This window comes from Solenopsis invicta, chromosome 5, assembly GCF_016802725.1.
Source record: "Solenopsis invicta isolate M01_SB chromosome 5, UNIL_Sinv_3.0, whole genome shotgun sequence".
Lineage (NCBI taxonomy): Eukaryota > Metazoa > Arthropoda > Insecta > Hymenoptera > Formicidae > Solenopsis > Solenopsis invicta.
Window position 1 is genome coordinate 21,874,414 of NC_052668.1, and position 13,962 is coordinate 21,888,375.

The window sequence follows — 13,962 nt, forward strand, 5'->3', positions numbered from 1 at the left end:
CGGGGATTTTTCAGCTTCTCGAACACCGACGGGGCGGGGAGATGGAAACTTCCGCGCCATGAGGAAGAACGCGTTATCGGCGAGACTGGATTCCTTTGAAAAGCCGGCGACAATAAAGCGACGCCGTATACCGGCGTCATAACGGGAACGAGGTTCGGCGGATGCCTCGCCTCATTCCGCGCCCGGAAAAAGAGATGCAACGTGGAAACTGCATCCCTGGATTAAGGACATTACGGCGGCGATGCGGTTTCTCGCAGGAGGAAAAGTGCGCTTCGTAGCTTATCGGACCGTTCTCGTTCGTCGTCGCTTTGTAAGAACGCGAAACATGTTCGTCGGCGTGGCGGCGCGCGGCGGGAGGACGAACTTATATTTCGAGAGGAAGATCGAAGATATACTAAAAATTGTTATTTCTCGTTTAACCGCGACTTTCACACGCTATCCATCCAATTTTACGGCTGTTAAAAGTAAAGCTATAAAAAGTGTATTTTTACTCCTCGTGTGATTTAGTTTCAAAACACGGGCTATTAATAGCGACACGTTCGTCTAATTAATCTAATAGATAAAGAAACAATCTAATACGTTTTATTTTTAATTCAAGTTCCACTTTATTGTATTTTGAAAAAAACAAATATAATTCAAGATTTAATTGCAAGGGAGAGAGAGAGAGGGAAAGAGAGAGAGAGAGGTTTTTCGATATTAAAATGTTTCAGATTTATTTTTTCCCTGCGATACGCGCCTTTTAAAATTGAACTAGCATAAATGAAAAAGCGCAGGAAGCGCGATCGATACGTACAGACGAGTCGGCCGAGTCGGAAATTCCGCAATTACGAATGTAGAGGTTCACACGAAACAAAAAAAAAAAACAAAAAAAAAAGAGAAAAAGAAGAAGAGACGTATAGAAAACGGCGTACATTTCGCAGACAGCGACGGCACCGCGTTGCATCGCGCGTGTTGCGGCGCAGCGTCACGGCGGAAACCGCGTATACGACGATACGGAGTATACGTATAAGCATTTTAAATGTACGTTGCGTTCCCCGTTGCGATCAAAGAGATAACAAGCCGCGCTAATTATAATAATCACAACATAATCGCAACATGTTGGTTACGTTTAAAATTCACTTTACCTCTGGTAATCGATAGCAGTCCCCACGGAATTTCGGAAGGAAACGCTTGAAAATCACATGGACGGCCCCCGTACATTCGATATCGAGAGGCTATCGATTGGGGCTGCTCCTCCCCATCTATTCGAGTCGATCGCATAAATCTCTGAAACGACTCGTTACGAGAATAACTTTTAAACGCTCGTTTGGTTCCGCGCAAACGTTCGAGAAATAAAGAAAAGTTGCATTTTAAATAACCGGACGTAAATCTAATGGAAACGTTACGTCCGAAAATGCAACGTCCATCCGCCGCCACACGGAAAGCAGATTTGACCTAATTTTGCTCGGCAGGGCCCGGCTCTTATCGCAGATTACATCGGCGGGTACGTACAACTCAATTTCGCCAAAAAGTTGACCTGGTCAGTTCCCAGAGCGAGAACCGCGTCAATCCCAGCTGCGATCGTTGCGCGTGGCGCGATTACGCGTCGCGCGTTTCGCTCGGAGGAAAAAAAGATCGGCCGCATAATAAAAACCTGTGACTTGGAAGAGTGAGAAACAAAAACTCTTGAAAGAGAGAGAGAGAGAGAGAGAGAGAGAGAGAATGAAAGTGCACGAAGGCGAGAGATCAGACGGGAAATAAAGAAACGATGGAAGAAAGACGAACGAAGAAAGAGAAGATTCTCGCGGCTGGGAGTTTGGCGCAATGGAAGAAAAAGAGAGGTAGAAGAGGACCTTGAGGAGGGGCGGGAGAGAGAAAGGAGCGGATAAGAAAAAAAGGAGCAGCAAATTGACCGCCGCCAGCGGGAGGCCCCGGCGCGACGGGGAGTCCCCTTCGTCCGAAAACTCTCCTCCCGTCCTCCTCGGTCACGCGGCTCTCCCTACGACCGCCCTTAGTCCCGTCTCTCTCCCCCTTTCTTTCTCTTCCTCTTTGTCTTTGTCTTTCCCTTTCTCTCCCCTTCTCTCTTTCTCTCTTTTTTTCTGCGTTCCCCGCGCCTCCTTCCGTGCCGCGATCCCTACCCAACGATCTCGCTCGCTCCACTCGAAGCGAGACAAATGAGCGGCATCCGTCTGCGTCACCTGTCCGTCAGTTCGTCCGTAACTTTTGACTCGAGGCAAATCGAGAGACGCGCGCGTCAGGAGAGGGAGGAAGAAAGAAAACGAGGGGCGGCTTTTTACCGCGGGGCCTGGTGACCCGACAACGACGATGACGACGACGATGACGACGACGATGACGACGACGATCCCGCGACTGACGCCCCGATGAAGGTTCGAGGGAATAAGGGCCGGTTGCACAACGTTATTTTTATTCGCCGCGTTAATGGAAAAGGCTGATACACTCGATTGAACTCTAGCTCTGTCATTTCTAATTAACAAAATTAGAATTTCATTTAAAAATTCTCACTTAAAGAAACACGTATGTACCTACGCTTCCGTTCCGATAAAAGTTATTATTTTCTTTTTACAATTCTATTATTTTTTTATTGTGGATAATATGATTATTGTACAATAATATTCCCCCCTCCCCCTCGTTAATTTTACATATATATTTTTTATATTTTTTTAAAACTATATATTTTTGTTATCATCTGTCTAAGCTTATAAGCAGAATGAGATTTACTGCTGCTTCATTTTTTGAGATGCAGCTTTTTACGACACTTCTGTCGCTTATTTATGATAACTTTTGTTATCGCATTAATTATTATCGCCGTATCGATATGTCTCGTATTCTCGTTTTTATCAACTTGTAGCGTCGCTCTGGCTGAAATAGTAACGCGCTGCCATTCGCGTGTCGGGAGAGAACGTAAAGAATAACGCTCGTAGAAAACAACGGGATACGGAGATTTTCTGTACGCGCCGCGCACCATAAATAATCCTCGATTACACGCGTCTCACGGCGGCTCTCTCGTCGGCACTCCGAAGAGGCAAATTCCGGGCTGACGAGCGCCGAGACGGGCTCTTTCCGCGGTTGCACGCCGGATTACGTCAGCGCCGGGGGGAGAGATTGTAAAAATGCAATTTGCATTATCAGATACGCTCGCAACGACGTGGCTACGTCGATACGCGACGTGGGACTACGTCGTATACGAGTTACTGGCCGATACTACATCTTTTATTTATTCTTATTTTTTATTATCGCTGTTACAGCGATTTTGCGATTTTATGTGCAAGATTAGTCAAACGCGACGAATATCTATGCACTTTCGGCAATTTTTAATGGAAAATCCTATCTCTACGCTCCCATAAAGTTAAGAGGAGTGATATATTATTTAATACTTATTGTGAGTTAAAGCAAAGCTTAAGTCTTTAAGGAAGTTTTGGCTCAAACAGCTAGAAGTTATCAAAATTTAAAAACTCCAGTCTTCTCAGGTTTATCCTTTTTGTTCCTGATTAACGATGATAAATTTTGATCGCAAACATCCTGTAAAGAACAAAGTGAATAATTCAACCGATGCAATATAAGTGATCATATTATATTGCAATTTTAGGTAAATAATTTTTAAACGGATAAGTGGATCCAATTGAACTTTTGCATAAATATTTAATAAAGCTTTATTAGTATATGTAAAAAATTTGATCAAATTCGTAATGCTATTTTCTCATCAAATTTACGATCAAGTACTACAAAACGTGATTTCACATAAAAACAAAAATTAAATAACTCTTAAATCAATAAAAAAAATTGTGTTTAAATTTTATACGAACACTAACATAATAATAGAACACTTTATACAATTTTTATATTTTTGATAATATTTAGAGATGTGACCCACATAATGGATTATAAAACATAGCTTTCGAGGAATAGCCTGGAAACTTCTTCTATTTCCAGATTAAATTAAGAAAAACGCAAAAAATATTGTCCTTGCTACCTTGGGTTCGCAGTAAAGAAAGACTGACTCTAATCCAATTAGAAAGAATTCGAAAAATAACGATTCTGTATCCTTTGCTCGGGAGATATCTAAAGGACGGTAATCATTCTGAAACGATTGTTGACACCTGCCTGGCTGGATTGAATTTACTTCCGTTTCTCGAGTTCTCGAATCGATCGGCAAAATCGACGCCATGCTCATCCTTGTCTCAGAAACGGAAAAGCAATACTACCGGTTATCGGAGGTACCGGTCCCCCATCCTCCTTCTCGTTCTCCTATCTCGCGTTGTATCTTTGAACGCGCGCTAAACGTATTTTACAGGTGTTACTTCCTAGCGGGCGCGCAACGCGAAGATAAGAAACAAAGTGCCCCGGTATTCATCACGGTTATCTTTATGGATGCGCCTCTGTAACGCTGATGAGGAATTCTTAACTTTTATGGACGCACCGATATACGCGGACGTCGACTACTTTTCAGCGGAGGAAGAACCCGCGTGACCGAAATTCATTTAATTGTGTTTAACATGCGATGATTAACCCGCCAGGCCGCTTTTTCCCTTACGCTACCTTTCGGATCAGCCATTATCATTTTCACAAATTTTTCGGGCAAATATTGATGTGGCAATCAAAACTCCGAATGAAAGTTCTACATAAAATAGAAAAAAAATTTTAACGCACGGGAGGAAAATTTGTTTCCTCTTTTTTTTTCCAGCAAGCTGCAATTCGAATGGATTTTCAATGGAGATGAAATTGTAATTACAGAAGTAGAATACTTTTATGATATTGAATTTGTTATTTAAATCAAAATCTCGACACAGAAAATGCTTCGCGGAACTTAAATTGTTTGCAAAAAAAAAAAAAAAACATAGCAAAACGGTTTAACACACGTTTCTCGCGGGTCTCAATTCGTACCGTATTATCTAGCATCATGGAGAGAGATTTCGAAAGCACCGATTAAACTTTCATCAAACCATCGTTGAGAGTTGATACGCGGCAGGCACAACTACCGAAAGGGTTAATACAAATCGCCAAGGGTCGAATATTAAAGCTTCGTTATAGCATCCCGAGGAATCAATAACATAGATGATTCACGATTACGACGCGCGTAAACCGAGTTATGCGAGTTATGCTATCGGTCGTGAGTTTGTTTGCCTTCGTGCTCCGTGAGCGCTTATTATTTCTTTTATATAACTTATATTATATTTTATATTTCGGCACTTTATATCTCGACGGAATTTTTTTGGCGACGAGCGAAATGTTCCCGCGTGTAAATTTATCGTTCAAGCCCGGCAGTCATCGAAGGATCGCGCGCGCTTTCGGCGCGTGCGACGTTTACTGTAATTTATCGCCGCGGAAAGGATTCGTTAAGATAGCGGGAACACGTTTCCCTTTATCTCGCGGGATGCACACATCTCCCACGATGCAGTTGCGGAGAGAAGGAAATGAGCGTAAAAAGAAGCGAAGGGGAGCGAGAGAGATAAAGTGGAATGCGAAGCGACGATGATTCGTCCTCAGAAAATTATACGGGGTGAGCCGAGGGACAGCCTCGCCGTTTGAAAGGATATAATTTCGCACCTATTACCGGTGCAAAAAGGATCGCTGGAGGTCGAACGGATGGATGGTAGCCGCCCTGGACGCATTCAGGAAGTGCAAACTGCCCTTCTCGCGGGAGAAAGAGGAAGAGAAGAGAGAAAGAGAGAGAAAGTGTGTGTGTGTGTGTGTGTATGTTCGTTGAAAAATTATGACATCAACGCTTCCAGCCTGGGAATTAACGCTTCCGGTGCTCCGATGCCCAACTAACAAATCAAACGTAACGGAAGCCAGCGAGGTTCACTCGCTCGTTCGTTATTGAAAATTTGTCGGCTAGATATTGTCGAGTGACATTAATGAATCGGTCATTTCAGAAACGGTGCTTTTGATATCGGTTCTCTCTTTTCTCACTTTTCTCCTTTTCTAATTTTTCTTCTCTACAAGGGATTCAATTAAAATTTTCATATATTTAAAAAAATACAAGCTGTTGCTTAAAAGCGATTGTAAATAGTTAACGGGAGGGGCGTGTTTGCTTCTGTCAGGACGTTTCTGTCTCGTGAAAATTGCAATTCTACCGCGAGTACTCGCGAACTCTTTCATCTCCATAACAGGAACGCAATTCGCGACGCGAATTGCTGTCCATAAATCGCGCGCTCTCGTTTTTTTTTTTTTAAATTCGACGTCGCGGCGTCGATGGGACGGAAAAAAAAATCGCGTTGTAAAACGCGTCTCGACGTGCCGCCGCGCGAGCGCGAGCGAAAAAATGATGATTTACAGGGAAGTAAGCTACTACGTCGTAATAAAACTGTCAACCGGCCCACCCAGTACGTAGAGGTGGGCAAGGCAGGGTCCGGAGTCCAGAGCCGAAGGATGCACTGTCGCGGTGCCTGTGAGTAAGACGAGTGCCCCGGGATGGCCTCGAGATTAGAATCTGAACGACGCGCTTAGGTGTGTCGCCCGTCCCGAGAGGTGCATCCGGAATTCGTGCCGGCTTCTGTCCACGTGTCGCCCGGCCCGTCGTAGATCACGAGAAGAAGATGTTCCGGCTTCCGTCGAATTTCTTTATTTCCCGTCGTCGTCGCCCGTCCCTTTGTAAAACGAGATTCATGGCGACACTGACTGCACGATGGTACCGCGACATGGCAATCGCCATTACCTTTTCCTGTAATAATTACTATACAAATGCTTTCTAAATAATTACAAACTATAATACAAATATATATATAAATGTATCGTATAAAACAGGTAACTTCTTTTATCTCGGGTAAAATTTAGGATGCTGTTTTCAGCGAGCGTTTTCGGTAGAGAGGCATGATTTGGTTCATCGCTCGTCACGGATTGCACATGCATACGAGGAACGCGACCGCGAAACAGCGGCAGGAACAAAAATTCCGGCGTAGTCACCGCGGGAAAGCGTTTCACGGCAGAGAACAAATTGGTCACGATCATTAACGCCCTCCCGGCTCGAGAGCCGCATTCACGGTGGTTACGAAGCGATATTTTATATATCTATGCACGCAAGGGAGACGGATCTAATGGCGCCACGATGCACTTGTTGCTACGATGACGTCGAATTGAAATAGAACGCCGAGTGCGTTTCCGCCGGTAGGAGAACAGCGAACGATCCGGATCGGGAGAGCTTGATCGTGAGTAATGGCGATCATCGTGTTTCTGAACGGCGGTGCTTTCTTTCGTGAATCGCCGCAGAAAACCCATAGAGATATCCGACGTCATAATATGCCGTAACCTTGGAACGATTCTCCTCTCTTTCTCTCTTGGAGAGAAAGAATCACAGAAAAATTATACATAAGAGCGAAAGATTTTCACGATGAAGTTACGATGTCTCATGGAAAGTTTATCCTTTGATCGATACTCGACTGAATATGATTAATTGCCGTTCTTTGCGCATTCGGTAATCTAATCGCAAGAAGAACATGTGCTTTTCTTACCGTCATTCATCTTTTTCGCTCGTTTATAAGGAATGTACATTTGTTGCTGTCTTCTGACATAAGTTGCTTGATGTGAGACTGTTACTCTTTCAGGAAATTTGTCGCTCTCCTTTTCTAGAACTGAGGTTAGGTTGCGATTGCGTGTGGAACGTATGCAAATGCCGGGAATGCACCTCAACGCGGCGCGATCATTGAAATCATTAAGCGTAATTTGGCATCGCAACAAGGCGTATCGCGCCATCGGTCACGTAATAACTACCTTGCGCCTCCTTTGTTCGGCGCATTTTGCAGTGGCACGACGACGGAATAACGCGACGACGACCGAGTTACGTGACGACCTCGTTAACTTTCGTCCAAAACTAGATGAAAAATAAGATGACAAAAATACCCGAAATTCGCGACATTTCGCCGTTGCGAAATGTCGCGAACAAATAGGGAAAAGAAAGCTACGCTTATAACTCGGGTCTTCAAAATCAAGGCCGCAATTGATCTTTAAATAAGAAGTAAAAAGAGTTGGTCTTTCTGAAAATCTAGTCAGCGATAATGGAGGAAAAAATGTTAAGTAAAGATACAATAGTAAGAGACCGACTTTTCTCAACCTATGTTAAATATTTAACAAATAATTTTGCCTATTTTTTGAATAGGATAATTATTATTTGAATAGTCTACAGATTATATCAAATTCTACTCCAGAAGATAGTCAAAATCATTTGTTTGTTGAATAGTGGTTAATAAAAAGTTAGGGGGTCTCTTTTTTTTATCTCCTCTTTTAACTTTTACATATTTTTTTTCAGATCTTATCTCATTGCCGACTAAATTTTCAAAAAGAATAACTCTTTTTAGCTTTAACTATCAATTGGTGTCTAAAAATTTTGATTAGAATCCGAGTTGCAAGAATTTAAAACAGAAAAGCGCATAACAACCTCCTGAGATTTAATAGGTTAATATTATATTATATATTGACTAATCGTGCTCATTTAAATGTGCGTTTCGCAAAGTTCAAAATTTAACGGTTTTCCCTCTTTTCCTTCATTTTTTACATCAATTTGTGAAAACGTTGCCCGACATATTTTTATTCAATATTGTGTCGAAATTAACTGTGCCTTCGGCCTTTGAGCGCTGTTTGGTTAATTTTTGCGTAAACTCAGGAGGGTGGAGAAGGGCATGGCGAGTTCGCGGATTTCGTGATATTGCTGTGAAGTCATCGAAAATCGTTTGCATAGAGCTCGGTGCGACGCCGCATACATAAAGCGTTTGCGATCATTAAAGCCCGACTCTATAGCCAAGCCCTTTGGCAGCAAGCGACAAAGCGATATTTCACGTTACAAACATTTGAGATGCGTTAAAACAGCGATTAACGCACTTGTCGCGACGGCGTTGAAATAATCTGAACGACACGTCGACAGTTTGCCACTCTCGTTTCCCGAGGGGAAGGGAATTAAAAATGGATCTAGCTAGTCGTTTTTATTTAGATATTATATAACATTGCTCACATATTATAATTATAATCAACCATATTTGATTATTTGTCACGTTTAGACTTAAGTTACGAAAGTTACTCATTTTAGAAAAGTTTTTTTTTATCTCCACGTATCCATCGATTCTTCTAGGAATTCTCTCTGTGAAATCTTTCGTTTGATTCTAAACGCATATTATACAATTCAAATACATTAGTTTTTAATCTTTTATTGAGATGAGATTTTCAATTATGATTCGAAATAACGATAGTATTGGCTCCGAACCAGTACGCTCACACGCTAAAAACGAAGGGAAGGTACGTTCGTACGAGAGAAAGGATTAAGCTCGACCGCGTCTCGTGTGACTATCACCACGCTGCAATAATTATCGTTTGGTAACGCACTAGTATGGGGAACGGCGGCGATCCGGCCGTGGCGCGGCCACAAAGAGAGCCAGAGCTCCGTGAAATATATGCAATATTCTTTATCCTCACCTTCTCGCACGCGCGATAAAATGGCGTAGATTCGCAAGCAGAATCGTAAAACTCTCACATCGAATAAAAGCCAGCTGCTAATTGATGCTCGCCTAAGATATCGTAATCTCGTGTTACATCTGCGCCGAATTTATTAATTAATATAACTTCTTGAATAATATCTCGCATACAAAGAGGGAACACGTACTTACATATATTTACGATGTACGGAATAAACTAAAGGAATCAATTAAAGGTATAGAATAAATAAAAACATTTACAAAAAAATTCACAACACGATATTGTAAATATCTACATTTCAACACTAAAAAATTATTGAGTTGTTAAACGATGGTTCATTAATTTAAATAAGAAATTATTACATGTTTTTAATAATGATATTTACAGTAGTCCTGTACTTTTAATTTATAAAAGTACGGGAAAAATGTTGAATGCATACCGGTCGCCTAAATAGTATCTCATTAATATTTTGCACTTTTAATTAATATAAGCAACATTTAATGACAAAAATATGAAGCAAATGAGAAATGAGTAATATAGAACAAAAATTTAACAAGTTACATCTTGTTTTGTGCGTGCTAACGACCTTTAAAAAATTTGATATAACTGATATTAATTTTTAATCAATTTATGCAATTCATAATAATTGTGCAATTTTATTCTGAATTTTTATATTTTCATCAAAAAAAGTTTATTGTAGAATATTTTACATTCCCTGTATTACATATTTGCAATTATTACAAAGACTAAATTGACATTTTTATAAAATCTATAAAGTTTCCCAAATCACACCATCATAAATTTCATTACAATAAGTGATATTGATGTAAAACTGACAAGTGATAAAAAAATTAAAATAACTGATACGATTAAAAGTTAAATATTCTCACAGTTGTAGAAATAAACTCAAGCCTGTTTTATTCAATTCAAGCCTCAATCTCTTTTCATTATTATTTCTAAATTATTAAATATTTGATTATGAAATCAATAAAATAACTATTATTACTATGATTTCTTATACTTTTAATTATTTTTGTTCATAAATTCGATACTTTTAAAGGTGATACGCCTAGGAGACTAGGTTGCATTTTTTGCTTGCAAAAAGATTTATAATAAATTAATTTGTTATTGATGAAAGATTTAATGTACAAGTAGCAACAGATATTTGAAACATCAAGCTGCACTTTCCATTTACTTAATGCTTAAATCAAATGAGAAATATAATAAAAAATGACTTGGATAGTGTCGCATTTGGCAATTCTCCTCTAGGTACAGACATAGAATACAACTTGGACTATCCAATATTGTAAGAGCAACAGCGAATATTTTCATCGAGAATTTCAGAGACAGACAATGCTTCGTGCAACAACGATCTGAAGCAACCGACCGCCGCTGCTTGCATTGTAACACAGAAGGAAGAAGCCGAAAGGGCACGAATCCGATTTGTCAGTTGCGCGAGGGTTCTATTGCCTAATCGCCACAGAAAAGCGGCGATCTCGCGCGAATCGTGCGGGTCGGCGAAGGGAGGAGGAGGAGAAGAAGAAGGGTGAATCGCGCAACAGATCGCGCCCTTACCAGAACGCGAGATTCGATCCGCGGCGGAGAAGTGAACGCTTAGCGCGATAAATCACGCGTCCGTCCGTCCGTCCGTCGTGCTTTTTACCGTAACGTCATTATCATAATTGCAGCAACGTTGTATCTCGAAGGCGTTTCACGCGGAAAACAAATTGGTCACGATCATTATCACCCTTCCCGATCACTTGGAAGCAGAGCTTCGTGGTTGCTGGCCGCCGCCGCCGCCGCCGCCGCCGCCGCCGCCGCCGCCGCCGCCGCGCGCGAGCATCCGTGTCTACTATGCGCTGCACACGAGTGCAGCGAGAGCGGTACGAAGGATGCCCCATCCATTAGCGCATGCATCTGGGAAAACTTGTGTTCTTTACATGCACGATTAACCTCGGCAGTGCCCAAGGTGCATCTCTCTGCGTGAAGTTTGATAATAAATGACTGTAACAATCTCTGATTTTGTTTTAATAGAAAAAAAAGAAAAAAAACAATTAAGATTATAATAATGAAGAAGTTAATTAGTTTTTCTTAATAAATTGTTGTTTTTCTTTCTTTCACGCGAGGAATCTTTATATTCTCACACGGGACGTGCGAGACGTATCGGGAACGAAAGGAACTGGAGCGGCACCGCGAGCGCGCTCGAGCCGCATCGCGGATGCACTCGCTGGAAGAGCGACGCGCGGCATTATGCAGATGCGTTTCGACGATCGAAAGAAGCCGCGGCGCGTGAAGCTGGTCGCGATTAACTACGGGATGGAAATTATTCCGATTCGGCGTAATCGCGATCGCGCAACGCGCAACGGAGACTGCTCAATTAGTAGCATTCTTGCCGGCGAATCCGACCGGAAAGCGCGGAAACGAGATCCTTATCAATTAATAGAGCAAATAGAAACGGGTAACACGGGTAGCACGGGAAGTTGGAAATCGCCAAGCACGGTGTTAGCGTTGGCGAATCGAGCAATCATCATATTAATTATGGATCATCGCTAAATTGTAATTCGGCAACGCGGTCCTGAGAGACGTACATTATATTTTTTATTGTCCGTGCTCGCACGACCTCGGTTGAAATGTCTCTACGTTAAAATATATTAAATTTCATACATTTGAAAGATAGATATCCATTTCGTTATTAAATTTGCGAGTTTTATTATATTTTAATTGTGCGTACAATTACAATTATATAGCTCGCTCTACCCTTTCTTCGAAAAGTTTTCGTTTTTTTCAATTTTCTGAATTTTACCTCGTTGATAATTTTGTGCTTTTAGTTTTTTCGAAGCTAATTTCCTCCTTACTCTTTCGCATATTAATTTCAATGATTAATTCTTCTATTCAATACTCGAATTCATTTCCCATTAATGGAAGAATTGCGAATATTGGCGTCCACCTTTGGAATGAAGAATTTAACATACATTGCAAACATAATGGGCACCTTGCTTGCTGTTTGGAAAACAGCGGGCCGGAATGCGGGACTGGAAAGAGCAAATAAGAAGCCGCCATCAATTAATATCGCAAGGATGCGGGTATCATTTGCACGCATTGATGAGATCACAAATCATGCGCGCGACGTCACAGTGGCCCTTTTTACACCGCGGCCTAATAAAAGGCGGCAAAACACCGGGATAGAAAATTAATTACGACGCCTGGCCGTCCTTTATCGCGCCTAGACAATTACGGGCACAACGCGATACGCGTGTTAATTCGCGACGCGCGAGATCTGATCGGATCATCTAATGGCCGCGTAAACTATTAAGCTCCACGGAGGATTTATGCGAGCCGGAAAAATCCCGCGCGCTCAAATCGGTTGCATCGCGAAACAATCGGCGAACGGGAATGGGAATGTATTCCGGATCCGGAGTAATTCTAATCAGTGCGCGCCCGCGCGCGATTGTTATGCGCTCGTTGAGAAAATCTGATCGGAAGAGAGTCGAAACGAGAGATTCAACGTCGATGAACCTTCTTCGTCGGTGAGCGAATTTCCGACGGGGCAATAAAGGCTTGTATGCGACTGAACTGAAAAAAAAGAGTTGGTAATAATTAAGTTTTGGTGATAATCATTTTAATTAAATGTTTAATTAATTATAAATATAATTAAATATTTAGTGATTATATTAAAATAACCAAAGATAATAATAACTAATCGATTACTAAATTATTATTAAATGATATTAAATATTTAATTATATTAACAAAACATTAAATTGAAATTATTTCATTAAAGCTTAATAACTATAATATTATATGGAACAATTATTATTACAAAACTCTTTTTTTCAATATGCTACATTCGCTCAATAAATAAAATAGGGTAGTTTTTTTTTATTTTTCTCCTTGGAACGAGAAATTCCCGTTTCCAGGAATAAGTCGTACGATTATTGATGTCTCGAAAATCTCGCCTCTTAGCAAAGCAGATGTCTTAACCGTATCTTGCGGGAATGCTTAATGACTGCGTGTCAACAAATTTGCCGTTTAGCTTACGCCAAGGAACCTTGAAAATTTGCAATCCCGCGCGAGAAATCCACCGCGTCGCGATACACGCGCTAATTCTAGCCGCGAAGATTGAATCTTAATGTGTGCGCAAACCATTAAATCGCGGCGTGCGAAGCGCGGAGTGCGAGAAACAACGCGGCGGGATTACGTCGATTCCGTAGAGTAATTGCAATTATTTGTGGAGCGGATCCGCGGAGCGCATCTCCATAATCCGTCCCAGACGAAGGCGTCGAGCGGAGTTGCCAACGAAATCGCTGCCAATTACGATATATCTGTCTCATTATCGCAGCTCGCGTCTTCCTCTCCCCTCCCCCTCTCTTTCTCTCGTCTCGGATTATTCTCCGCTCTGCGTCGCTCGCATCTTAACATTTCTATTACGAATTTAGAATTAAATAGATCAATACGTATCGGCTAACACAGAAATCCACGTGATGATACAGTATTACTCATATTACGATTAGTTTTCTTATACTTGAGTCCAGATTACAATTGAATACCAGATTGTCTAATTAA